The sequence below is a fragment of the Macaca mulatta genome, chromosome 10, assembly GCF_049350105.2.
Source record: "Macaca mulatta isolate MMU2019108-1 chromosome 10, T2T-MMU8v2.0, whole genome shotgun sequence".
In the NCBI taxonomy this organism is placed as follows: domain Eukaryota; kingdom Metazoa; phylum Chordata; class Mammalia; order Primates; family Cercopithecidae; genus Macaca; species Macaca mulatta.
Window position 1 is genome coordinate 64,553,415 of NC_133415.1, and position 26,456 is coordinate 64,579,870.

A 26,456-nucleotide genomic window follows, 5' to 3' on the forward strand; every position below is an offset into this window, starting at 1 on the left:
GCTTACTAAACTCAGTTCTGCTGTTTCAGCCTTTCAGGAGAACAACAAAACCAGTAAGGGTCGGTGTCCCAGAACCCAAATATTCATGAACAATAAACCCAGCTCTTAGATTGAGTTCACTGGCCAAGGGAACTCAGATAAGCCAATTAGTCTTTGGGGGACTTCCCCCTTTCTGGAAGATCGGCACACGGAGTTGCTCTCCCAATCAGAGAAGAAGGGACATGGAGTCTACAGAATGCTCTGGTCTCCTCTGTGAACAGGGTTCCAGGAGCTGAATGGGCTAATTGTCAGACAAAGGCATAGAACCAAGTCCAGGGCAGAGGATGCCACCGCATGCCAGGTAGGCAACATGGTGGGCAAGACCCCAACTAGTTTCTGCAGTAGTGCACCTCAAATTGGACACAACTTTTTAACCCCCAATTTGGTCAGCTGTGTGTCTAATGATGTAATATAGTCCCAAAGGCAGGATGGCTCATCTGGGTAAGAGTGGGTTTGGGAAGCCAAGATAACAATGTAGAATACGATATTTATATGTAAGAGTGACCATTTCACAGAATCATCAATGATTAGAGCCTCTCCTCTGGTCCAAAGGGGAAAACAGCCCCAGGGAGGTGAAATGACTTCTCTTAGCTCACTCATCTTAAGGCCAGACACGCAAGTGCTCTGTCTCCTAGGAACTGCAACTTTCTGCTGCATGTAGCAGACACCTCATCACACCATACTGAACACACTTCAGTCCAAAAGTGGTAGGAAAAAAGGAGTATGATTACAACACTGTTAATGAATCTAATGTCTTTGTGCTTTCTTAGCCAGGCCAGCACTAAGCACCTCATGTACATTTCCTGGATTTTTGCAACCACTATATGAAATATGCATCATAACAGTCCCTTTTGATAGAGGGAAGGACTGAGTCTCACTGAGTTTCAGCAGCTTGTTCAAGTCCCTGGAATGAGAGGCCAAACCCCTTTAACATTTTCTTTCAAGGTTCTCAAAACCTGAGGGTAGCTGGGGCTGTCAGTGTCCCAACCACGTGCCTTGAGCATTGATGTTCCTCACGCAAGTGTCGAGGTCCTTTCCTCACCCAACATGTGGGACAATGGGACAGACCAGAGCTAGGGGTTAATGCCCCTGATACAGCTCCAGCCAATGACTAATGGGAGATGGAGGGTAAAACCCACAGCCTTCCCCTCCCCTACTGTCTCCCGGAGATCTCCAGCTGGAGACAGCTTTGGTTGCCCACAAAAGCAATCTGTTCACTCCCTCACACAACGAATCTTACTCCCTTCCCTCTCTTGTCTCTCTTCCCCACTCACACACCAAACTTCCTGGGATCACCTCCCAAATAAACCACTGCCACTTGAATCTTCACTCAGAGGTTTGCTCCTTGGGTAAGCCATTCCAAGCTAGCATGAGTAAAGAGGACAGTTTTCATTCTGTATCTGTGAGAAGGGAGAAGAGAAGATCTGTATGAAACACTTACAGGAGATGTCAGGAAAACCAGTCTAGAGGTGCAAGCTTCGCTCGTAAATACAGATGTGGAGCAATTACAAAGCCAAGAAGAACTGTGTGCAAAACAGGTAAAGTAGAAGATGGGCAATGAGTAATGAACCTGTGGCTCGCCCACAGTCGGATATTCCTGGTGAAGGTGCTGAAACTAAGCAGGCACTGGCAGGAAGGAAGCATATGGAGATGTCTTAGCCATGAAAGACTAAGACAACTGGTACTCTATGACTCTCTGGATGCACTGATCTTTCAACTTAGGGGTAGTCAGTCACCGAGCATGGCATGGGCCTGTCAGAAGCCTGGGAAAATCCCACACCATCCTCAGGGACCTGCAACATGTTAAGGGACGGCAGAGCAGCTTTTTGCGGAGAAGGAAAGAGAAAGTTCCACAGTCCGTGCATGAACAATGCTTTGCTTTTGAAGGAGACCTGCCACTGACAAGCAAGACCATCTATTGGTTTGTTCTGTCAACAGGAGTTGATTGACACTGGGGTGACTGCCAGACATTCGGCTTTATTTGGAGATGCAGATGAACTTGAGACAACTCCTGTCCTCAAAGTGCGCTTGGTTTGCAGTTCCTCATCATATAACATGAATGAGATGGGCAGAGTTTGATTGGCCTGGTGAGACTAGACGTATCTATTGGACACAGAAGGCATGCAGGGTTCTTTTACAGCATAAAAGCTCTCGAGTGTGGCCATGGGCCTAGACTCCTCCTGCTGGTGAAAATGTTCACCCTTCCCCCATAAGGGGCTGAGAAACACTGCTGGTGGCTGGGGACACAGCCACACATGGGCACACTGTAGCTTTGTAAGCTGGACTAGTCAAGCCACAATGGATGGTGGGCTGTGGTTCTTTCATTCCACTTTTAACAACTGTCTTTGAGGTTACACCTCAGAAAAGCTCCCCTCAAAAGAAGGAGATGTACCTAAACCCCAAGGAGATACTCCATGTCAAACATAAGAAAAGACCATAGCATAAAAGATCATGCTGAGAACAACAGCAGCAAACATTTTATCGGCTCATTTACAGACCTGATCGGGTCAGATGGCCACTTCGGAAATAAAAATAGAGTCCTAAAGATCCATCAGTTGTTATGGGAAATCAATAAGGCCCTGAGCCTGCACTTCATTTCTCCTAGAGAGTAGAGGGAGGGGGATGTCAGTTATCAATTTCAGGAAGGCTGAGACAGGACCAGAACCAGGGACACAAGGTCATCTCCTGGCTCCTGACTTTGATGGACAATCTCTGGATTCAGATCACTAAATGAAATCCCTGCAAATAACCAAGGTGACAGATGGCAATAAATGAGAATGACTGAGGACCTCTTGCTAGCAGCAAGGATGGGATTCCTGATGGCTTTCCAAAGGGGGAATTGATGTCCAGGGACCTGGTCATTCTACTTCTTGATAGTTTCCTATCCTCCGGTATAGACTGTCCTTTGTGAAAATGAGAACCACATTCTTTCATTCACTTCTAATACCTGCAAAACCCAATAGTAGTCGTTTTGTTCCTTTTTGGATCAATTCTTAATGGTTTTATATCACACACAGTAGAGGCAGTAGGTACAGTGTATACTATATTCATGTGTAAGGCTGGCAAATGGGAGAAATTGTCAGAGAAGCAAGACCATAATCAAGCCATTTGCCTTAATTGGGATGTCACTGACACTTTAGGTACATGGCACGAGGCACCCTCATGCCAGGATAGCACTGCCAGGAGGAGCCAGAGTTGAACCAAAAGCCAAAAACACTCTTCCTGTCCAAGGACTGTGGTGTCTGTGATGCTTAACTCTGGAGGAAGCACTGATCTCTCTCTGTTGAGTTCCTTCCACACACATATGCTGTGGAAGAGAAATTCTGTAGCTCAAAAATACTTCTGGGTAACAACTTTATCTGCTATTAAAATCTCATCTTTTTTGGACTTAGCTTGCCTCCAAATAAATTGGCGATTTACTCCCTGCAGGTTCTACCAGCTGCAAACACCTGCCTTTCTGCTGGATTTGTTATTCCTGTAAATGTTAGTGGCATCCACACAGGCTCAGAACAGAGGATCTGGAATCTCTTGACCTCCTCAGCCTTGACCCAGCCCAGGGTCCAGCCAGTTTCCAAATTTGGAGGTCCATCTACTGCTGGCTTCGGCAGCACCTCCACTCTTCCTCACCTCATTGCCATCTCCAGGTCCTAGGAAGTCCACCCGCTGGATCCATTATAAAGAAGGAGTACTTCCTTTCCCAGTCTCTTCTGCCTAGGTAACAGTCTGTGTCAGCTCAGCTGTCAGCAGAGTGAGGTCCACAGTCCTTACTGTGGCTGGGCACCAGTTCTTATCTTGCCTTTATCCCACCCCAGCTCAGCTGACACCCTTAGGATTTACCCACAGGAAGGAAAATGAGCCCTTAGCTTCCTTGCCTTATTATTTGTGTCTAAGTCACTAAAATGCCCTTATAGTACCCAGAAGAGACAGGAAGGCAAAAGAGTCAGAGGAAGAGAGGATTAATGAGCAAGCAGACATTGCTATGCTATCATTCCTCCTCTGGTGGATGCCTCTGGAATTTTTTGTGCTTTGGGAGAGGAGCCCTCTCTGGGTTCCCATAACTATGGACACTGACATCCTTGCTAGGGAAGGCCCCATACTTTCAACTGGGTTTCCCTCCTTTCTGAAGCAACCATCTTCAAGCATTCACCTAACTCTCTCCAGCAGTATCTTGTATAGTTTTACATATTTCGAATGCTAGTCCTTTATCAGATATGTACTTTGCAAAGACTTTTCTCCTAGTCTGTGGCATGTCTTTTTATTTTCTGCATGGTATCTTTCACAGAGCAGAGGTTTTGAATTTCAATGAAAGCCAGCTTAATAAATTTTCGCTTCATGGATCATGTTTTTGCTATTGATCTAAAAAGTTATCACCAAACCCAAAGTCACCTAATTTTCTCCTATGTTATCTTCCAGGAATTTTATGGTTTTGCATTTTACATTGAGGCCTACATTTAATATGGCACAGCAGGAAGAAAAGTCATTTGCTAACCAGTAAGAACACCAGGGATGCCCTTCCTTCTGTTTTTCATCAAGTCCAGGATTTGCACCTGAGGCAAGCTCAGACTTATTATTTTTAACCACAACATCTCAGATTAATATCAATTGCTCATCAAAATGGATCTCTGGAGGCATTTATATAACCAGCTGCAAGACCAGCAAGGAAGAGGGTGGGCAGGCAGAGGACTCAAGCTCTCCAGCTGGGAGTGGATCGCGTGGGTCTGACAGAGGAATGGGAGATCAAGGAGGATGTTACATACACCGTGAATTTTCCAAAGTCATTTGCCTATTTTCCCACATGCTATGCTAAACTGTCCTTCTGTCTGACTTGACCAAGGCTATTTCCCTTGTTATAGATTAGGCTCAAGTCCTAATGTCAGTTCTGGGCTATCTCCTCCACACCCCTCACTGGTCTGGTTTAATGCTGTAGTTTTAATAAAACACGAAACACATTTCCCAGTATAGAGCAGGAAGAAAATATTTCTTTGTTGCTCTCCATCAAAATATTTTCAGGTCTTTAGGTAAATCTAAAAATAAATCTTTGGGATTTTTAAATTAAACTGAAAAAATCATTTAAAAATAAGTTTCCATCTTTCACCAAACCAAGAACACGTACTAATTAAAATAGTTTTCTTTATATAGGTTATGCAAGAGTAAAGTCAATTCCTAGTTATTTTATTATTTCTCTTTTTGTTGTTATAATCCAAAAAAAAGATTTAGTGTATCTTCTAATGGTCACGTCCAGTCATTGGAAGAACTATTGGTTTCTGCATATTTATCTTGTGTTCAATCATTTGAAACTTTCTTATTAATTTTAAGAGATTATCACTAGATTCTCATGATTTTCTATGTCCATCATATTATCTGCAAATAATAGCAGTTATCTTTGCATTTACAATAGCCATCTATTGGACCCTTTAAAATGTTACATAGAAATGGGAATGGTGGCCATTCTCTGCCTTAGATGTGATTTTTTTTTTTTGAGACAGAGTCTCGCTTTGTGGCCCAGGCTAGAGTGCAGTGGCGCGACCTCCACTCACTGCAAGCTCTGCCTCCCGGGTCCACGCCATTCTCCTGCCTCAGCCTCCTGAGTAGCTGGGACTACAAGCGCCCATCACCACGCCCGGCTAATTTTTTTTGTATTTTTAGTAGAGATGGAGTTTCACCATGTTAGCCAGGATGGTCTCGATCTCCAGACCTTGTGATCCGCCCGCCTAGGCCTCCCAAAGTGCTGGGATTACAGGCGTGAGCCACTGTGCCTGGCCTGGAAGTAATTTTTATGGGGTGTGTGTATTTCCTGGTCACCTCTATAGTGAACTGTTAGTGTCAGAGAGCCTTTTTCATATCAGGAGATACCTCTTCCTTCCACATCAAACCATTTTTCAAAAGCTGAATTCACAGAAGCAGAGAATAGAACAGTGGTTACCCCGGGTTGGGGGAGAGAGAAATGGGTAGTGCAATGTTGGTCAAAGGGTTTAAAGTTTCAGTTAAGAGGAATACGTTCTAAAGATCTGTTGTAGAGCATGGTAGTGATGAGGTTCTGTACACTTGAAAATTGTTAAGAGAGTAGATTTTAAACGTTCTCACCACACACACACACACACACACACACACACAAATTCTAACATGAGGTGATGAATGTGTTAATTAGCTTGATTTAATCATCCCCTAATATACACATATATCAAAACGTCATGTTGCACCCCCTAAATACATACAATACAGAAAAAATAAAAATGTTCCTAAAATATTTTTCTTTCATATAATGATTTTCTCCACGGAGACCCAGCTCTATGATGGATGGCACTGGTAGATATTCTATCATTAATCAGTCTTGGTATCACCGGGATAAACCCCTAACTGCCCATGAGAGATGATTCTTTTAACGTACTGCCAAATGTAGTCAGTATTTTCCTTAACAATTCTGAATTTTTAATAATTTTCTTTTTGGGTGCTCGCTATCAGATTTTAAAATCTGGGTTGTGCAGTCTTCTTGTGTTGGGAATTAAAAGGCTTCCTCCACCATTCTCCGGATACCAGGCAGAGGGAAGTGGGGGAGCCCCGGGGGATACAGGGCCTTCTTGATCACCTGAAATCATGTAACACGCACACTGTCCTGCTGTGCCTTGCTTCAGGCTGGTGCCGCTGGAGACCAGACAGGGAATTTTAGAAGTAGCTGACACCAAATCCGTCCTGACTTCAAAAGAAAAGACTGGAATTGCCACTGCGGCTGACAGGCTTTATGAAGCGAGCTCCCTCAGGGGCCCGTGTTGAGTAAGACAAGTAGAAAATCTCCTCCGACAGTTTAATTAAGTTGAGTGACTTTCACTGTTCTGGAAAATAAACCAAACCATTTTCTCTATTAGCAAAAATGACAATTCAGCATCCAGACAGATTGCTGAATTAATAAAAGTTCATTAGAAAACCCATCTTTTAATTCGGAGTCTCTGCAGACCAAACCACAGAATTAAAGACTGATCTGATTGTAAAGGACAGTGAGAGGTCACTGGGGCAAGGGCCTGGGCCAGCCCAGTCTCACCTACACAGCCTTGAAGGGGTGCTTACTGGAGCCCTTCGTCAGCCTCTGCATAGCAGTGGCCAGACCCTCTGCAGACAGCATTGTTCCTAAGAGACTCTGGCATGAACTACACAGACCATACTAGGAGGTGGTTCATGAAGCCAGAGAGAGCTCAGAGGTTGGAATTCAGCTTCTGGGGTTCAGATCCTGGCTCCCCAATTCCCCAGTTACATGACCTCAGAAATGGTAACACAGTACTTAATTATGTCATAGATTGTTGTAGGATGAAAAGAAGAAAGTCACGGCAAGGGCTTAACATAGTTCCAGTAAGTGCTCAAGGAGGGTTACCTGCCATTGCTGTTGTTATTACCACCGCCACCACCACTACTGCTATTTCATCGTTGTTGTTATCTCTCCTGGGCAGGCAGTGTGGTGGATTGCGAGTTAGAAATCTCGAGTTCTGATCTCAGCCAATTCCATAAACCCCAAGCCTCTGTTTTCTTACCTTTATAATGTAAATAAATAATCTCTGTCTTGTTTTACAGAGTTCTAAAGAATATGTGCTTTAAAATCCTGAACAGCCACACAGATACAAGCTTCAGGTTCTGCTGAATGGATAACAACAGGAAACATGTAAAAGAACCCTAAGTCTCTGAGTCTTAGGAGCAAAGTCTTTGACTTTGAAAGTGGCAACGCTAGGGTTCTGCGGGTTCAGGAAAGAGGGGAGAGGCCAGAAATACTAACTCTGGTATCAGATGCATAGCGGCCTCTGTTATGTCTGATCCAGCTTTGATCAGTGGCCCCCAAACCCCAGCTAGCAACCACAGGGCCTAGTGGCCAGCGAGTGTGCTGTTCAATGGGCTAAACTCCCCTTGTTCCCTTCCCAGCCTCGTTCTTACAAGCAGCTCCCACCACTGCTGAGGCTGGCCCTGTACAGACATATGCAGCTGCAGGGGAACCCAGGAAGGGGCCCAGGAAGTCTACATGCCCAAGGGTGTGAAAGTGGATGATTGAAAATGGGGTGGTTTTTATTCCTACCCACTCACCATAGCACACCCCTGTATTTCAGGCAATGGTAGTGGGGATGTCCACAATCCCGTTCATCCAACAGAAAATCCTGCAGTTCCCAGGAAACCCAGTGTAGGAGGCCTTGGCTTCCCTAGTTAACCAGGAGATTTAGATAAACTATTCCAGAGTCCCCAGGAAGGTCTGGTGAAGGAAACGGGTACGATCCCCAGAGATTCATAGATGAAAATGAGGCAGAGCGTCCTCTTGGCTGGAGGAGGGAAGTAACACATCTGGTTTCTGGGTGGGTTCCCTTCCCCACATGTGTGAAGCTGAAGTGTCCTCATCATTGGCACTGTCATCATCAAAAATCTGTGGCGGAGGCTTGCTAGCAAAGCCCATGTCCTACCTGCCATCCCAGGGCAAGCCCAGTTTCTCTGGAATGTAAAGAAGGCCATTACATAGACTAAATCTGCACCAACTTTAAATGTGCCTTCAGTTTTAAAACATCTCACTGGACCCCTAGAGCTGGCCACCCAGGCATTTTTTATGTGCATAACACAGGGCCCCAGGCAGGTGACATAGGTCATTACCTTTTAAGTGAGGGATCTATTTAAAAATATGTTGAAAGCTACCCACCGTTTCCATAGGGAAAGCACAAGTGCAACACTTCACAGCATTCACCAGGTTCCTAAACTCCCATCCCAGGGGATCCTTCCAGGGATCCACGGACCCCAAATTAAGAACTTCTACTCTACACAAGAGGAATTTTAAAAGAAACAGTACATTAAAAATTTGTAAAATTGAATAATTTTAAAACCCCAGGAGAACTTGGGATTTAAAGAACTACATGGCAAATTCCTTTGTAAAGCAATAATCTGTCTGTCATGCAGAGATTTGCAGACTATTCCTTTCATATTTTCGATTTTCAAATGTTGCTCCTTTTTAAAGGAACGGTTCGAAATTTGGATGTAGGGAGATAAATTGGCTGCATCCATTCAGTTAAAACTTTTTCTTTTTAATTAAAAAAGCAACTAATTATACACAATGCTGCAGGGGACATCAGGGTATGGAGGGAAGGAAACTTTGCCACCTCTATCTACTGCACACTTTCCTTCATCCCCACTCTTCCCCTACATGGTGATGGGCTGAGCCATCCTGAACCAGCTTCTGAGGGCCAAGTAGAAACATGAAGGGATGTTACGGGCTAGTTGTTAAATGTCCTTGTCTTGACATTGGCCATTATGAGGGTATTTATACCACAGAAAAAGGGACTTCTCCCACCCAGTCATTTTATCTGGACACCCCTGCCCCCACTCCCTTGAACACACATGCAGTCAACATTTAGAAACATTCACAGAGATGACATCTGGCTTTCCAGCTTCCAGTGCCAAAATAGAAATGCATTAGCAATGAACCCTAAGGAAGAAATCGGTGCCACATTGATCTTGATAGTATATTCATTAAGGTTGAAATCCTTCAGGACCATATTCATGGACTGACCAAAACAGCAGTTGAGAGTGAAGACTGGGCAAATCTGGGGATCTCTCATGGATGACAGCTGCACAGCAACAGCAGACACTGAAGGGGCTTTTCCACTAGCTCATCACTCACAGCCCCAGCATGGGGGCTCCCCTCTTACTCCGCTTCTTCTTCAAGCCTTCAACACATCTCTACCCAGAAACATCAAAATACTACGCAGCGACCTGAGAACCCCAGACGTGCTCTCCAAGCCCCTGACACCCCCTCTGCTGGGGACTTGTCCTTTCCCAGTCTCTGCTGGCTTGAATCTTAGATGCTCAACCTCGTGCCATCTCCCTCTGAGGCCCTCCTGATGCCTTCTAGGAGAAATCTATCCTGCTCTGAACCCCCACGGTGTTCTGTTGCTATCTCTCTTATGTCATTTACCACACTTGTGTTACAGCTATTGTGTGTGTTTTGCACCTCAGCTAGACTGCACCTCCCTAAATGTCTGGGTTGTGAGTGGGGATGAACTGACAGGTATGAACTGATGAACTGACATGCATGCGTATGTGATCTACTTGGTGCCAAATCCTTATGCACAGACAACACAGAAATGAGCAGGTCAAAGTCTTTTTCTGTGTCTAATTTCTGGCATTTTGCATTGTCAATGTCAGCACATTAGCCAATAGTAGTCATGTCTATGTGTGTATGTGCGTGTACATACATGTGTGCACATGTACCTGAGTGTATGTGCAAAGGAGGGGGAGAAGTTCAGTGTACAGACTTAATGCTGTGCATCTGAGTGACCGTTCCCCAGACTCTGATGTCATCCATATCTTAAGGTCGGAGCAAACCATACTTGGGAGAGAGAAGAACACTCTCTTGATACTCAGGCAGCGCAGCCTGGCCTCCCAGTTTCAGCTCTCCCCGTTTTCAGAGGAAAAAAGTTCACCCTAAAATCCTACACCTGGAGTTGCTGAGGTAACAGCTTTGCTCAGGGACCTGTGCAGCCTCCTGTCTCTAATTTGGGCATTGTCATCTCTGAGCCACATTTGAGGCTGTTTCACTGTTGGGAACCAGACACATTGGGTAGTTGTACAGCAGATGGAAAAGAAAGGATATTTGCAAGAACATTTGTGGGTAGGACTTTGGTCTCTAGTGTGAATCTCTAACTGGCTGACAAGACAGGTAGAGCTGAACTGGCCAAGGAACTGATCAGGATCATTGGTGACGGGGCACCTTCACACACTTGTGTACAGTTCTAAAACTGTGGGAACGACCTGAGCTTGCCGGCGGTTCTCAAGCGAGGGTCCCTGGCTGGCCCTAGAGCACCTATAAGTTTGCAGGGAGGAGGTCTACGTGGGCAGACCCCCCACTTTAGTATGAACATGGGTGTCACTCTTGCCTGGCAATAATTTTAGGCTTGAAGAGTCGAGGTTGGCAAGGTGACATGCTTGAATGGGCATGTGACCACAGCCATTTCCTTTACCACGATTCTTAAAGTGATGGTGTGCTTGCTAGTTTTTCCCAAGGCTTGATGGAGACCTCAGGCCACTCTTCCCCGACTCAGACATGAAACATCCTGGAAGACTAGCCCAAAGGGGCACCAGTAGAGTGGGACAATCAGATCACAATGTCTTAGTATGTTTGCTCCCTGCTCTTAGAGGTGACAGCTTCATGCTTTATTCTCTCATCTTGACTGTGCCATCTCCATCGACTCAGGAGTATATCTGGAAGAAAATAGGAGTGACGAGACTTTCATCTTCTCCACCAAATCTCCCAGTCTCCTGGTCTCTATACCCATACTCTCTTCCACTTGCTGTTAAAATGGAAATGTCCCTGCTGCTTTAGAAAACGGATTGCTGAACTCGAATTCTGAGGCCAGTCCCCCCTTGGATTTTTGACAGCTTTACTCTGACAGCTCCCTCATCCTTGCCACATCAGCATCTCCCTTTCTACTCCATCATTTCCATCAGCAAACAAATATGCTACAGAATCTCTATTCAAAAATATCACTTATCTTACAAACAGATCACTTTCTTTTTTTTTTTTTTTTTTTTTTTTTTTTGAGACGGAGTCTGGCTCTGTCGCCCGGGCTGGAGTGCAATGGCCGGATCTCAGCTCACTGCAAGCTCCGCCCCCCGGGTTTACGCCATTCTCCTGCCTCAGCCTCCCGAGTAGCTGGGACTACAGGCGCCCGCCGCCTCGCCCGGCTAGTTTTTTGTATTTTTTAGTAGAGACGGGGTTTCACCGTGTTCGCCAGGATGGTCTCAATCTCCTGACCTCGTGATCCGCCCGTCTCGGCCTCCCAAAGTACTGGGATTACAGGCGTGAGCCACCGCGCCCGGCCCACAGACAGATCACTTTCTTCTTCAGTATCCACTATCTAGCTACCATCCCGTACCTGTGCTCTAGTTTTCAAAGACAAAATTGAAAAAGCGTAACTCTACTTGCTGATTACAGTCACTCTTGACGCATCCAATCCATTTTCCACTCTAAAACTTCTGTCTAAGACTGCTCTTGTCTGCTCCATGGTGCTGAACATCTCAACGAGGCTTCTCCAACCTCATGCTCACTGGTGACCACTCCTTCCTATGGAAACTCTCTCTCCTCCTGGTTTCTAGGACATACCTCACTGGCTGCTCCATCTTGGTTACCTTTGCTCCTGGATGCTGCAGGGTGAAGAATCAGACGGCTTTTTCTTTTCTTTTTTTTTTTTTTTGAGACAGGGTCCCACTCTGTCACCCAGGCTGGAGTGCAGTGTGGCGTGATCTCGGCTCACTGCAACCTCCACCTCCCGGGTTCAAGCTATTCTCGTGTCTCAGCTTCCCAAGTAGCTGGGCTTACAGGCGTGCACCACCACACCCAGCTAATTTTTGTATTTTTAGTGGAGATGGGGTTTCCCCACGTTGGCCAGGCTGCTCTCTAACTCCTGACCTCAGGTGATCCACGCTCCTCAGGCTCCCAAAGTGCTGGGATTACAGGCATGAGCCACCACGTCCGGGCTCAAAGGGGTCATTTTCTAACTGAGTTGTCTTTCCAGGTCAGCTCTAGCTTTCAGTACCACTTACAAGCTTATGTCTCCAAAGTGAGTATCTCTAGGCTTGACCTGTAGCCAGACTCTAGGCATATCTACACTTAGATAATAGCCATACTTGGATAATTTAGATGATTGTACACTTTAAATTTCCCCCAAACCTATTCCTTATACATACAACCCAGTCTTCTCTGTCTCAGGAAATGTTATCACAATCCACCAAGTGGTTAAGCCACCCATTTGGAGTTTTTCCTGCTTCTTTTCTTTCTGCTATTCTGTCCCAATCACCAGCACGTTCTCTTTTACTCTCAAATATATGTAGAAACATCTGCTCTCTTCTCTCTGTCTCTATCACCACCACCATCTCTTCCTTGGGCCACTCAATGGCTTCTTAATTGGTGTCCTGGCTTTTGCTTTTGTCCCCCTACAATCCATTTTTCCCATCCAAGAGCTAGAGTGATTTTTCAAAATGCAAACAAGCTCATGTCATTGCTGTGCTTAAACGATGTCCGATTGCCTTGCTTATTCTTTTCATAGCAATTACCCTGGACGGTCATTACCTTGATTATTTGTTTTCTTATCTAGTGCCTGTATCCAATAACTAGAACGCAAGCTCAGAGGTCAGGGACCCTGTCTTATTCCTCAGTGTGCCCATAATAAGCCCTGATATGTAGGGGACGATCCAGACCATATTTTTAAATAAATTAATCAACACTTTCTGAGTGGGAGGTCTTTTCACCTAATTTCAGGCCCGAGAAAGTTTCTTGTTGTCAGCAGAATCTCTGTACATTCGAAAGACGAGAGGTGCTTTAAATAGACACCGGTCCTGGCAGAAGCCAGTGTGCTAGGAGAATAGCATCTCTGCAGACCTTTTATCACCCTCAGAAACTGAAAGCCCCTAAATATAGGCCAGCCATTAAAGATTCATGAGATCCTGCGGCGACTTATCAGAGCCATGGAAATCGGACACTTCCATCATAGTGGACGCTTTGACATTTGTTCCTAATCAGTGAATGCACATATTTTATTACCCTTTCAGGGAAGTATGGGGCACAATTCCAGAAGCATAAGAGGCTTCCCTTAGCACTGGGATTACGCTTTGCTCTCCAATCCAAATATGGAACACCCACGAGCCACTTCCACTGCACATTGGCTGCAAAAAGAGGTGGCTCAGACCTGACTCCCTTTCCAGTGTTGCTTCAGGCATCTTGGTGGCTCACTGTCCTCATTTCTTTGGTGCATTTCACTTAATCACCACTCAGGAGAGGTCTGCAGCATCCTTTCGTGTGGCAACCAGACGGTGTGGCTGAAAGAACTATTGCAGAGAATAGGTATGGGTGGAATCAACCTGAAATAATGACATGATTTGACACTTTACAGAAATTCTATTCAGATTTATTATTTAGACTCCTACATTCAAGAAAGGCCAAACTTCTATATATAGTGAAACTACATTTGTACTTTGTCTAATAAACACAATATAGAATTTTATGTAAGGTTTATCCCAGTCTACTTCTAAATGGACCTTGGGGGAATTCACAAGGACATCAAATACAAAATAAGACAGCTGGGGAGACAAGGAGAAAGGCTACCTAAAGAGGACTGGCTCGCCCTGGTTACACAGAAGAAGCTCCTGGAGAGCTTTAAAAGATGTCATTTCTCAGGCTGCATGCAGAGATTCTGGTTTAATTATCCTCGGATGAGGCCTGGGTTTCACTGTGTTATTTGGAAAGCTCTCCAGTGATTCTAATGCGCTTCCAGTGGTAGAAGCACAAGCCCAGAGAAAGCAGGGTGAGATTCTATTACATCACAGAGAGGAACTGCTGAGTGCAATTGGGCAGCGACTTTGCCTGTACATTTTCTCACATCTATGACAAAGGGGAACCTGCTGGGCCACATCAATTTCGTCTGCTAAGAGGAGACCACAGTTGGTCTGCAGAGATAAGATATCTTGTTTTCCTGGAAGCCCCTAGACTCGTGCATGAATTGATCACATAGATCCTGTTCTGTAGAATCAATAATATAATGGCACATCATCAACTCTGGTTTTTGCAGGAAGCATTTTAAATAAATTTCATTGTTCATTGGCTGGATTGCAGCAAACAAATATGCATTCTAGCAAACCATGTGAAAGAACATTAGTAAAAAGTCTCTTGTGTTTTTGTGTTTTTATTAAAAAAAAAAATTCCCCAACCCTGCTGGGGAGATGCTTCCAAATGGGAAGTTTCTCTCAGAGGACTGGGCACTGTGTCCACTTCCTTGGCTGTCAATGATGCCCTCACACCCCGGGGCCTCCCAGGAGTTCCCAGCCCTCCACGCCCCCCAACTTGCTGCCCTGATGGCATCTCCAATGTAAACGAGCCGAGGAGAGCTGGCTATCGCTCCGTGAAATCTGCCCTGGTAAGGACTTTTTCCTTCTCATGCGCTCTGCCTGTGGTCTGTCCAGTGTGGTAGCCACTGGCCACCTGCGGCTACCTAAATTTAAATGAGTTAAAGTAAAATTTAAACATAAAGCCTTCAGTTGCACCAACCACATTTCGAGTGCTCCACAGCCACACACATGGCAAGTGCTACCACACTGGATGGTACAGGCATAGAGTGCTTTTATCATTCCAGAAAGATCCACTGGACAGCGCTGCTCTTGGCCTGCAGTATCCTGCCAACTGATGCTAGACAATACTGACTAGGGCTGGAGACATGAAGGAAAATCAAATGCCTAAGTGTACCCATGATGATACTCTGGGGAAAGGGGGAATCATGGTGCATTTATAGACCTCAGTTTCTTAACCTGTATAATGGGCATACTCACTCCTTTTTTCTCTTGACCTCAATATACTTAAAGGCTTGCTAAAAACGGAGTTTAAATTGCTGAGACAAATGTACTCTGTATGTAGATTGTGCTATGATTGTTGCTAATTTCAACATTAAGTACTAACAAACAGCCCCCAGACACCAGGCCCAGGAAGAAAAAAATCACTGAGAGCAAATGAGTGAGAATACGAAGAGTTCACCATTTGGTGATCTAAACCAGAGAGAGTTTTATGTGATCACTCCTTTCCCAACTGACTCTAGCTCTCTCTTCGGTCCTGGCTTTGTGAGCACGCAGGTGAATGAGCTCAAATCCACAATCCCTCTTACTGGCTTTGTGTGTGTGTGTGCATGTGTGTGTGTGTATGCACGTGTGCACATGCACGTGTGTGGTATGAATGCATTCATATGGACACATGTACTCTTGAACTGAGAGCCTCAGGAGTCCTGAGGGGCAGTCACAAAGGAAGACAAGGAAGTCATGAACCAGAGCCCAGAAGTCAAAGAGCCAGAGCTGTGTGGCAGGAGTGGCCGAGCCAGACACTGGTCCAGCCCTAAGAAGACACAGGAAAGCCATTTCTGGCAGCCAGTGTTGGCCAGAAGGCTGGGCAGGGCCTGACAGCCCCTGTGATGAAGAGCCTTTCATGACACCTTTCTCCAGGTTCTACTGATCTTTTCACTGGTGAGGAAAAACTACTAACTTCCCAAAGGCCTAGGTGGCAGTGCACTGCGATTTCATTCTTGGTGTTTCACAAGTGTTCACGACTGGGCTGCTCTGTATGAAAAGCCTTTTATTTTCAATAGGGCTTTAAGAGTAGGCAGAGAAAGCACCAGGGCCACCTCCCACACACTACCAGGGCTGCCCCTCAGCAATCTTGGGAAAGCCCTGTAGGTGACAAGGAGAGTGCAACCTGTGCTGAACCCTTCCCAAGAGGCCTCAGCGTAGCCAGGGGGAGCCCCTTACATCCTGTCGCTGCTTTCCCAGCCCTGATCCCATTTTCTGGCCACCTCCGCAAGTCAGGTTTTCCCCTGAATTTCTCAATCTCCACATGCGGCCCGGGAGAGTGCTCCTGTATGCACATCCTGGCTCTTCAGCAGGGCAGTCAGGGCTGCAAGGACTCTCCGCCCTTGAGTCCTGGCTGGCCCACCACAGTTCCCAGCGCGACAGACCGACAGCCCATGCTCCAACTCTACCCACATCCTGAGACAACCTCCAATTCATGCTCTGCATTCACTCGGGGACCTGTCTTGAAACAAGTCATGGAAAAGACATCGAAAGCCCTCCTGTGCCTCAATACTTGCTGATAGAAAAACACAGTGGTGAGAAATAAGTGCTTCAGTGGAGGGATGCTGGGAACCTGTGACATTATTTCACCAAGACTGAAATGTTAACGGATCAAGAGACTGGTGGGCACCTGCGCCCTTGAGTACCTCTCTAGGGAAATACAGTCATTACTGGACCCACTGAATACACTCCCAGGAATCTGTTATAAGGAAAGATGAATGTACAAGGATGCAGTGTGTTTATGATACAGAGAAAACAGGAGTCACCTGAGCGCCTCATAAGAGAAGTCTAAGTAAACAAAGCTGAAGGGTCCACACAGGTAAATGTCACACCGTTACTGAAAGCTATGGAATATTTCTCTTTATTTACAAGAAAAGAGGTTAATAATATGTTGCTAACTAAACAAAGAAACTTACATGAAAGTCCTTGGGAAACTTGAAAGACGGGGCAGGACCCGACCCAGGGCAGTGAAGAGAGGGGAGGTGGATAAGACACATTTTCTTAGGGCAGGGTGAGTCAGGCACTTAGAAACAGAATCTCAAACTATGACCTGTGAAAATGTGATACAGTTGAATTCAAATTCCAAACTGCCAGGGATAGATAGTCCAGCCCCATCTTTTCTAAGTGGGAAAGCATTGCTAGGGATGTGGAAGGCAGGGCTGGGGTCTATGGTGCTCCCTCCAGGCCAATGCATTTCCATCTGTACTCACCACCTTCCAGCTCTGGTCTCATTGACTTCATGGTGATGGCAATGTGAAGCCTCAGTGGTGTCCTGGGCCTCTCTCTGGCTGGACGGAAGCCCAAAGCTCCACTCAGGATGGACTCCCAGGTGATCACCAAGCCAGCAGTGCACAAGCACATCTGACCAGAGGCAAAGGGATGCCTCTCCCAGGCTCATCCCAGCAGGGACTCAAGTCTCACCATGTCTGTTAAGTGGCTCACTGAGTTTTGGGGCCTTCTCTCAAGTTTGGGTTGTGTCCAGGGCAGTGGTTCTCAAGTGTGTGTCCTGCCCCACCCCCATGCAACAGCAGCCCCGGGGAGCCCGTTAGAAAGCCACCCGCCGTCTGCCTCCCCATACCCACTGAATCAGAAGCTCTGAGGACAGCAGTCCAGTCATCTGGGTTTCACAGTCCCTCCAGGGGGCTCTGAGGGGAACTTCAGTTTGAGAACTACTGCTTTAATGGTTAAGATTTAAGACACGAAATAATGTGTACACCAAACTCCTGCAACATGCACTTACCCATGTAACAAACCTGCACATGTACTGCCTGAACCTAAAATAAAAATTGGAAAGAAAAAAATGATTTAAGACGCTGGAGTCAGAACGCCTGAATTCAAATCCTTAACCAACCATTGAATATTTGTTTAACCTGAGATACTTAACCTCTTATACATGGGGGAAAATGCTTGTACTTTCCCTTAAGATTGCTTCTAGGCATCAACAAAACAGGTAGATAAGGTACTTGGAGGCCAGGCACGATGGCTCACTCCTGTAACTTCAGCACTTAGGGAGGCAGAGGCAGGCAGATGGCTTGAGGTCAGGAGTTTGAGACCAGCCTGGCCAACATGGTGAAACCCCGTCTCTACGAAAAATACAAAAATTAGCCAGGTGTGGTGGTGCGCACCTGTTATCCCAGCTACTTGGGAGGCTGAGGCAGAAGAATTACTTGAGCCCAGGGGGTGAAGGGTGCAGTGCAGTGAGCACTCTAGCCTGGGTGACAGAGTAAGACCCTGTCTCAAAAAAAAAAAAAAAGGAAAGCAAGCAAGCAAGCAAAGGATGTAGAAGACAAGTATCTGGCAAATAATAAGTGCCCAGTGCATGCATATTATATACAGACTATACATAATATGTGTGAACATATATGTATATGTGTATACATGTATGTGTATATGTATATATGTTCACATATGTGTATGTATACTTGTGTGTACATATATTTTTCTTTTTCTTTTCCCATTTTTCTTCTGGTAGAGGAACTAAGAATCAAATCTTTCTTGGGACAAAATCCAAACTTAAGGTGGAGGACAGGGACTTATCCAAGACCACCGAGAGAACGTGGAGTGGACTCAGGCTTGGCATCTTACACTCCCCCCTGGAAGCTTGTTTGGCTTTTTTAAAGCCAACAAACACAGGGTGAGCTGAGAAGCAGCCTCTGAAAAGGCAGATGATCGGGGCATTCTCCAGATATGGAAGTCCATCAGACTCAACTTGGTCTCTTCCGGAAACTGAAGACCCCAATGTGCTATGGGAAGATACCCCCAAACACTCTGCTGGCTAAGAAAAATGCTTAGCTTTAAAACAACCAAAGCCTGGTCTTCCCTAGGACATGACTCTACCGGGAAAATTAAAACCCTTCCCCTCACTCATGGGGACCCTCCCAGAAAGTCCACAACTGGAGGAGGCCTGGTCAATTGTTGGCTAACAACTCTTTTCTTTTTTTTTTTTTCCTGTAACCTAATTTTACTAAATACCAATGGACTTACAAAGAGGAGAGGAAAAGTGGGTAAAAGAACAAGGGAAGGCCTGCAGTGTGAGGCTTTGCAGTCTCTCCTTCCACACAGCTAGCATGCTGAAGAGAACGTGATTATCCACCACAAACACCCTGGAGGGAAAAACATCCAAATAAAACAGTTGAGTAGAGTGGTTAAGACACAGCCAGTCAGGGGACTGCCTGGGTTCAAGTCATGGCCCCACTGCTAATTCACTCTGCATCCTTTCTGCTTGCTGCCACAGGACATCATGCACATTGCACCACAAAGCATGCAGAAGAAATCATGCTAAAAGTCTTTTGTGTGTGTGTGTGTGTGTGTGTGTATTCTTTTTATTATTATTATTATACTTTAAGTTCTAGGGTACATGTGCATAATGTACAGGTTTGTTACATATGTATACTTGTGCCATGTTGGTGTGCTGCACCCATCAACTTGTCAGCACCCATCAACTCGTCATTTACATCAGGTATAACTCCCAATGCAATCCCTCCCCCCTCCCCCCTCCCCCCTCCCCATGATAGGCCCCGGTGTATGATGTTCCTCTTCCCGAGTCCAAGTGATCTCATTGTTCAATTCCCACCTATGAGTGAGAACATGCAGTGTTTGGTTTTCTGTTCTTGCGATAGTTTGCTGAGAATGATGGTTTCCAGCTGCATCCATGTCCCTACAAAGGACACAAACTCATCCTTTTTTTATGGCTGCATAGTATTCCATGGTGTATATGTGCCACATTTTCTTAACCCAGTCTGTCACTGATGGACATCTGGGTTGATTAAAAACATTGCACTATCTGGGCAGCCACAGGGACCCAGCTGTGAGAGAATCCTGCCCACATCTGGTTAGGCTGTGGGGGTCGTTTACATGAGCCCATGTCTTTGTCTACAGATGGCTCAGGGAGCAGGAAAGACTGGGTATCGTTGGTCAAACAGGCAGATGTTTCTACTGCACTGGCCTCCAGGATAACTCAGGTCAAACAGCACAACAGACTTCAAATCCCAGGACCAAAATCTTTCTTTCAGAGCCAGGACTAGTGAGAGATGCCTGAGAGCTTGTTAGAAATGCAGGGCCTTGGGTTTAGCTCCAGACCTACTATGTCATAATCTGCAGAGTGACAAGACCTCCAGGCGATTTACAGTGGCACAGTTGATGTTTGAGAGGTAGCAGAGGCAAGGAAGGGCAGAAACCCCAGGCTCATCTGCCATTTGCCATCTCAGCCTTGGTCCAAATGGGGGAGGGAGGTGATCGAGTGATATCAGCAGAAGGAAGATTCCCCAAGGGTTTCCCCGAGTCTCTCTCAGGCCACCTGAAGATCACAAACCTATATTCAGCTTCCAGAGAGACATTACACTGATTATATTAAAAGAAATATTTATTGACCATTTATGAAATATTTAGCAAAGCTCATACACTGTATTTGGATGGAGGAACAACCACCCCATAAGGTTCCATAGTACGAAGATTCTATTTAATATTGCATTATGTCAATAGAGTCTGTGCAATGAAAATCAATAAACATTTACAAGATGTCTCAAAGACATCCAGAACTTGAAAGCAAAATGTGTCAGGCACATGTCCAAGTTCCTGTTCATTCCACAACCGGAAGATGTGAAGAACAGTAGTGAGCCAGTTACTAACAAGGGAGGTCAAGAGACCACAGGCAATCCACAAGGGGGGTGGAGGCACGTGGTGGCAGGTGAAATGTTAGGGAAGCACTAAATGGAGACCAGAAGATACTGGTGAATATAACAAGACCGGCCAAGATGTTTAGGGTTATGCTAAATATCTCTTTAAAATATATCTGTATGTATATATTTTCAATTGAAAGCAACTCAGTAAACCAGGTATGTCAACCAATTCAAGTCAACCAAGAAGGATGTATCACGCATATCAATCTTGCAGTCCCCACAGGTAGGTGCTGAGACTCAAGTTCTCCAAAATCTCAGAATATTTCAATGATCCCAGGGCTCATGTTGGAGCGGGGAAGTGAGTTCTAAGCAAATCTGACTATAACACTACTGTCTTAACCACTCCAATGGGCCAAAACAAGTGTGTTAACCAGTCCTAAGTTCTCAAGTTCTACTGGTTATAATTCTTAAGTCCATCAAAGTAAGGGACTTGACAATGCTTGCACAGTGAAAAAAAAATCAATTTTTCTGCTGCTTCCACAGAATTATATATAATTCTTATTTAAAAAATGGATGGCCATAGGGTATATATTAACAACAAAAAAGAGACTGCTCAGTCAACTGTGAAAGATACAGTCTGGGATAAAGAAAATGTGGGATATTTATAAAATGGAATATTCTTCTTTAGAAAGAAAGGACTTGCTGAGACATGCTACAATACGGATAAAACTTAAAGCCAGTCACAAAAAGACTAATACTGTATGATTCCACTTATATGAGGTACCTAGAGTAGTCAAATTCATACACACAGAAAATGGAATGGTGGTTGCCAGAGGCTAGGGAGGAGGGAGAAATGGAAAGTTATTGTTTAATGTTGTTTGATGAGTTTCAGTTTTGCAAGATGAAAAGGGTTCTGGAGATAGCTGATGGTGACGGCTGCATAGACAATGTGAATGTACTCAATGCAGCTGAACTGTGCACTTAAAACTGTTAAGAAGGCAAATTTTATATTTACGACCATTTTGAAAACCAGGTCTGTTGAAACTTTTAAAAACACAATCTGCTAAAAAATATTTTTTATATACCTACCCTTAAGGGCTTGGGTGCAAAGCCTGCCTCTGACACTATTCAAGTGAAACCAACAATAAAAAGAATACGGAAACACACATATGCACATAGACGTAGGTGTGTGTGTGTGTGAGTGTGTGTGTGTGTGTGTGCGCGCGCACACGTGAGGGGGGATCTTGAAGTCATCTTTTTTGCAGGATATAGAATAAGTCCAGAACACATTCTCAAGCAGAACTTCCAACTTACAAAGCACTGTAGCTCCTACCCCGCCCTGCCAACCTAGGCTTACAGAAGTCATGGATGAAAGAGCCATTATGAAACGGCAGAGTAAGTTTAACCTGAAATTTCTGGAGGGAAAAGGTGGGGAAGGAATTCATCAACGGTCCTCCAGATGCTCTGTGATTCGCCTGGGGCCACCTAATCCCAAGGCTTTGCCACTTCTGAACCCCATAGCTGGAGCTGCCACTCTCGATTACCACAGGCTGAAGGTAATTCCTGCAGAAGCCACGTGTAGTTCTTTCTCTGGGGACTGCTCAGCTCTCACAGCTGACTCCCTCAACCTCTTCCAGATGGGATTCACAGCAGGCTAGAACCACAGACCCAGGGAATGTGAGTCCTCAAATGGAACTCGAGGTTGGGGCCTTGGTCCCATGAGTGATTTGTGGCTGTCAGGATGTACAGGATTTACCTGGCTTCATAAGACAGCCCAGAGATCCAGTTTTAAGGCAGAACGTTAGAAAGCCTCCATCACTGTACCACTTCTCAAATATGCCCAGCTAATGAACGCTTCAGAGGCTAAAAAGGAGTGTTGACTTTGTCACTGGCATTTTCCTGTTCAGTAGAGTAAACCATCTAAATAGTAAAAATACATATTTTCTTTTATGGAATTCAATAAAGCATTTTCATCTTGAGTGAAAATTAAGTAGGCTATAAATAATTTTTGTCTTAGTCTGAATTTGTATCATGCAAAAAGAAAACATTGCTTGAAAATGACCCAACCTAATTCCTTCATTTTAAAGTTATAGCTCAGGGTAGTAACATGATTTGCCCCAGGTTATGCAGCAAATTAGATGCAGAGCTGAAAGCAAGACTCTGTCCTCCTCCATGCTCTCCCCTACCACGACTAGAAAGTCTGGTCATAAAATACGAGACTCCACAGTTGATGGATCTGGGATTATGCCATTAGGGTTTCCCTTTACATCCCAGGCCATAGGTCAGTAAGTACTACATTATTCATTTTTTTCTTGGGTCCAGGCATTTTTCTGGATGCCCTTTGCAGTTTTTCTTTTTATAGCATCAGATAGCTCATGGAGGAGCCATGTCTGGCACACGCCTCCTCTTATATTAATCCCAAGAGAAAGCTCAGGCTCTAATATTTAAGCTTCTAAGACATTAACAGAGGTTCTGGACAAAGTCACAGTATCATCTTTTATCTCTGTGAACACACTGTACACTGTGCCTGCCAGATTGAGTACTGGGGTGTATAATAAGCCCAGAGTGGTGACTGGTGTGTTGCACTGACTCCCAGGTCAAAGTTGCCCAAGGCAGGAAGTCACCACCCACAGTCACTTCCTTGCCCTGTCAGCCTGTCTTGCCCAATGACTAGGGTTTGGGATTCATAAGTTGACAGTGGATGTCTGAGCCATTGCTAGCTGCAGAGGGGCAGTGCGGTGACAGCCTGGTCACCGACATCCTGGCCATCTCATGGCAATGTGGAAGGATTTAAAGAACGGGTTGTGTATTCGTTCATTTTCACCCTGCCAATAAAGACATACCTGAGACTGGGCAATTTACAAAATGAAGAGGTTTAATTGGACTTACAGTTCCACATGACTGGGGAAGCCTCACAATCATGGTGGAAGGCAAGGAGAAGCAAGTCCTGTCTTACATGGATGGCAGCAGGCAAAGAGAAAATGAGGAACACGCAAAACTGGAAACCTCTGATAAAACCATCAGATCTCACGAGACTTATTCACTACCATGAGAACAGTATGGGGGAAACCACCACCATGATTCAATTCTCTCTCCCCAGGTCCCTCCCACAACACATGGGAATTATGGGAATACAATTAAAGATGAGATTTGGGTGGAGACACAGCCAAACCATATCTGGTTGTATGTCTCCTCCTGGAAGGAATAAAAGGTCTTTCTCTCGCCGTAAGTGTTCCTCCGAAGACTACCCTAACTGTGGGGCCCAAATCTCTTTTTCTAAAGGGTCTTTCCTTCAATTTTAAGAAACGTGTTACAGATACAGATGAAAAAAAAAGCGGGGGCAAACACGGGACTTGTGGAGATTTCACTGCCTGGCAGCACAGAGGACTTCCTGGGTGGGATGTACTTACTTTACCTTCCCCAGTACATTACAAACTCATAGCTCATTCATCTATGTAGAAATATCCAACATTGGATGTAGTTCCTTGTACACAATAGTTGCCTAATAAATGTTACTTAAGGAACCAATTATATATTATAGTGACTCTTACAATTTTAGCCTCTCAACCAAGTAGTTCTAATTATTTAGCCTCCATCTTCATTTGACTTCCCCCAGAAGGTGACTGTGAAATTAGGGTGGTGATCACAGGAAGCACCATAAGGGAGTGAGGAAGTGAGACAGAGCCCAGAAGGTGGCCCATACATTCATGAGCGTGTTACCTCCATCAGCTAGGGCTTGATCCCCCTGGGGATGCTCTGAGAGAGGATGCTGAATTACCTTTTATTGCTCCATGAAGAGGTGAAGAGGCTGGGGTTTATCTGCTATACTCTTATCTCTTGCTGATTAAAGATTGATCCTCGGGTATTGGTTTCCACACATTCTCGGCTCTGCCTATGTTTATGCTGAGCATACTTCCATGATCAAAAGATAACATGAGGGAGACAGATGTAAGAATCCATTTACATACATTTATGAAAAGTATCTACAGGTGACCTCTGGGGTAGGCTGAGGCAACATGGGAAGAGCACTGGGAGCATCTAACACAACTTCACATCTCATCCATCTAACCATTAGGTTTATCTGGTTACCTAATAGTGATGATAAGAAATGAATGTCATAAGATCAGTCAACCCACCAATGACTCAACACTATATCAGGGTCTATGGAAAAAGAAAACAAAAACCGTTCAGTTTCTGCAGAAGACCCATCTATCCCCTTCCTCTTTTCTAACAGGGTTCCGCTTTTGCTCACAGGATCTGTTCTCCTCCGAGCCCGGTACTCTTCAACCAATAATGGTGACTCCATTCTACTTGCAAATGCTTAGCTTGGGAATGGGCATGAAATACGAGGGTCAGGTATTGGGGGGCACTAAAAGCCTGCCTTGCTGATAAAAAAAAAGGCATAGAACAAGAGACAGGGATGGAAGGGGGCGGGAAGGAGCTCTGAGAGTGACACTATCACCTAGACTCAGTGTCTATAATTCTCAGTGGCTGAGAATGTGTATTCAATGTGTATTCAATTTCTAGAGGAACTGCTCCTTAGACAGAGTTCACCCATCCTGCACTTACATTGCTAGTTCTTGGAACTTACATGAGGGACTTTGCATTTAACCTGATTAAATTTCATCTCATTCATCTGTAGGTTGTGCAGATAGCCTAAAATCCCGGTTCTTCATTATACTTTGTGGTTACTCCTACAACCCTTGGGTCTTTTGCAAATGTGATAATTACGCCTTTTATGTCTTCACTGAAGTTCTTTATGGCTTGACTTTTCTAATTCTCTATCATTTGTAAAAATGTCAAACTTGTTAGGATCAAGTTCAGACATGGCATTATAGAGAGTCCCCCAAAGCCTGGGCCAGGAACACATTTTTGAAGCGGTTTTCCACCAGTTGCTAACATAGCAGCTGTATACCATCCATAGCAGAGTCTGACTTAAAATCACAGCATAACAGATTCAGGAAGTCCTATCATGAAATCAAGACCAAATATCTATTTCATTGTCCTGAATTACTAGCCTGAAAAACCTATCAAAAATCAGGAAATAAATTATCAGTGCAAAAGATGCCCTCAATGAATCTTAAATCCATTATGGATCAGAGGTTTAGAGGCTGGGGAACACAACATTGACGGGTCTTCCCCTCGCTACTCTGATGACAGTTTGACTCCTTAGATGGGCAGGAAGCAGGCAAGGCCAGCTGCCCAGCCTTTCCCCACACCATGGCCATAAATATTCAATTACATCAGACCCGCCTCAAAATCACTGGCTCTGAGCACTGCTTCTTAACCCCCAGCATGTCTGCCTCCTGAACTCTGAGATGGGAATATCTCTAGGCTGGTCAGGCTTCAAGGAATAATTCATTAGCATCTGAAGATAGCAGCTTGTAAAGTGGAAAAATGGCTCTGTCAGCGGTGTTGGTGCTCTTTAGTTCATACGCTTGCAGTAAATGAAGACTTCATGTGTATTTTTAGTCATTTTTAAGGCAGTCTGGGAACACCCTAAGCCCCCAAAGCCCTCTCCTGTGCCTCTGTGTTTTGATGTCCTCGTTGTTCTCACAGTGGGCAAGCCCTGCAAGCGATCTGGGGAGAGGGAGCCAGCTCCAATGGGGGTGAAACCATGCTAGAGTGCTGCAGAAAGGAAAGGTGGGGTGGGCGCACAGGTCTGAGCAGAGCCTATGGCAATGG

At 45.1% G+C, this 26,456-nt stretch overlaps 1 protein-coding gene across 4 annotated transcripts in view; it reads right to left on the reverse strand.

The window, feature by feature from the left end:
• Window positions 1–26,456, reverse strand: part of SLC24A3 (solute carrier family 24 member 3) — a 503,439-nt gene that overhangs the window by 241,430 nt on the left and 235,553 nt on the right. The gene's annotated exons all lie outside the window — the stretch shown is intronic.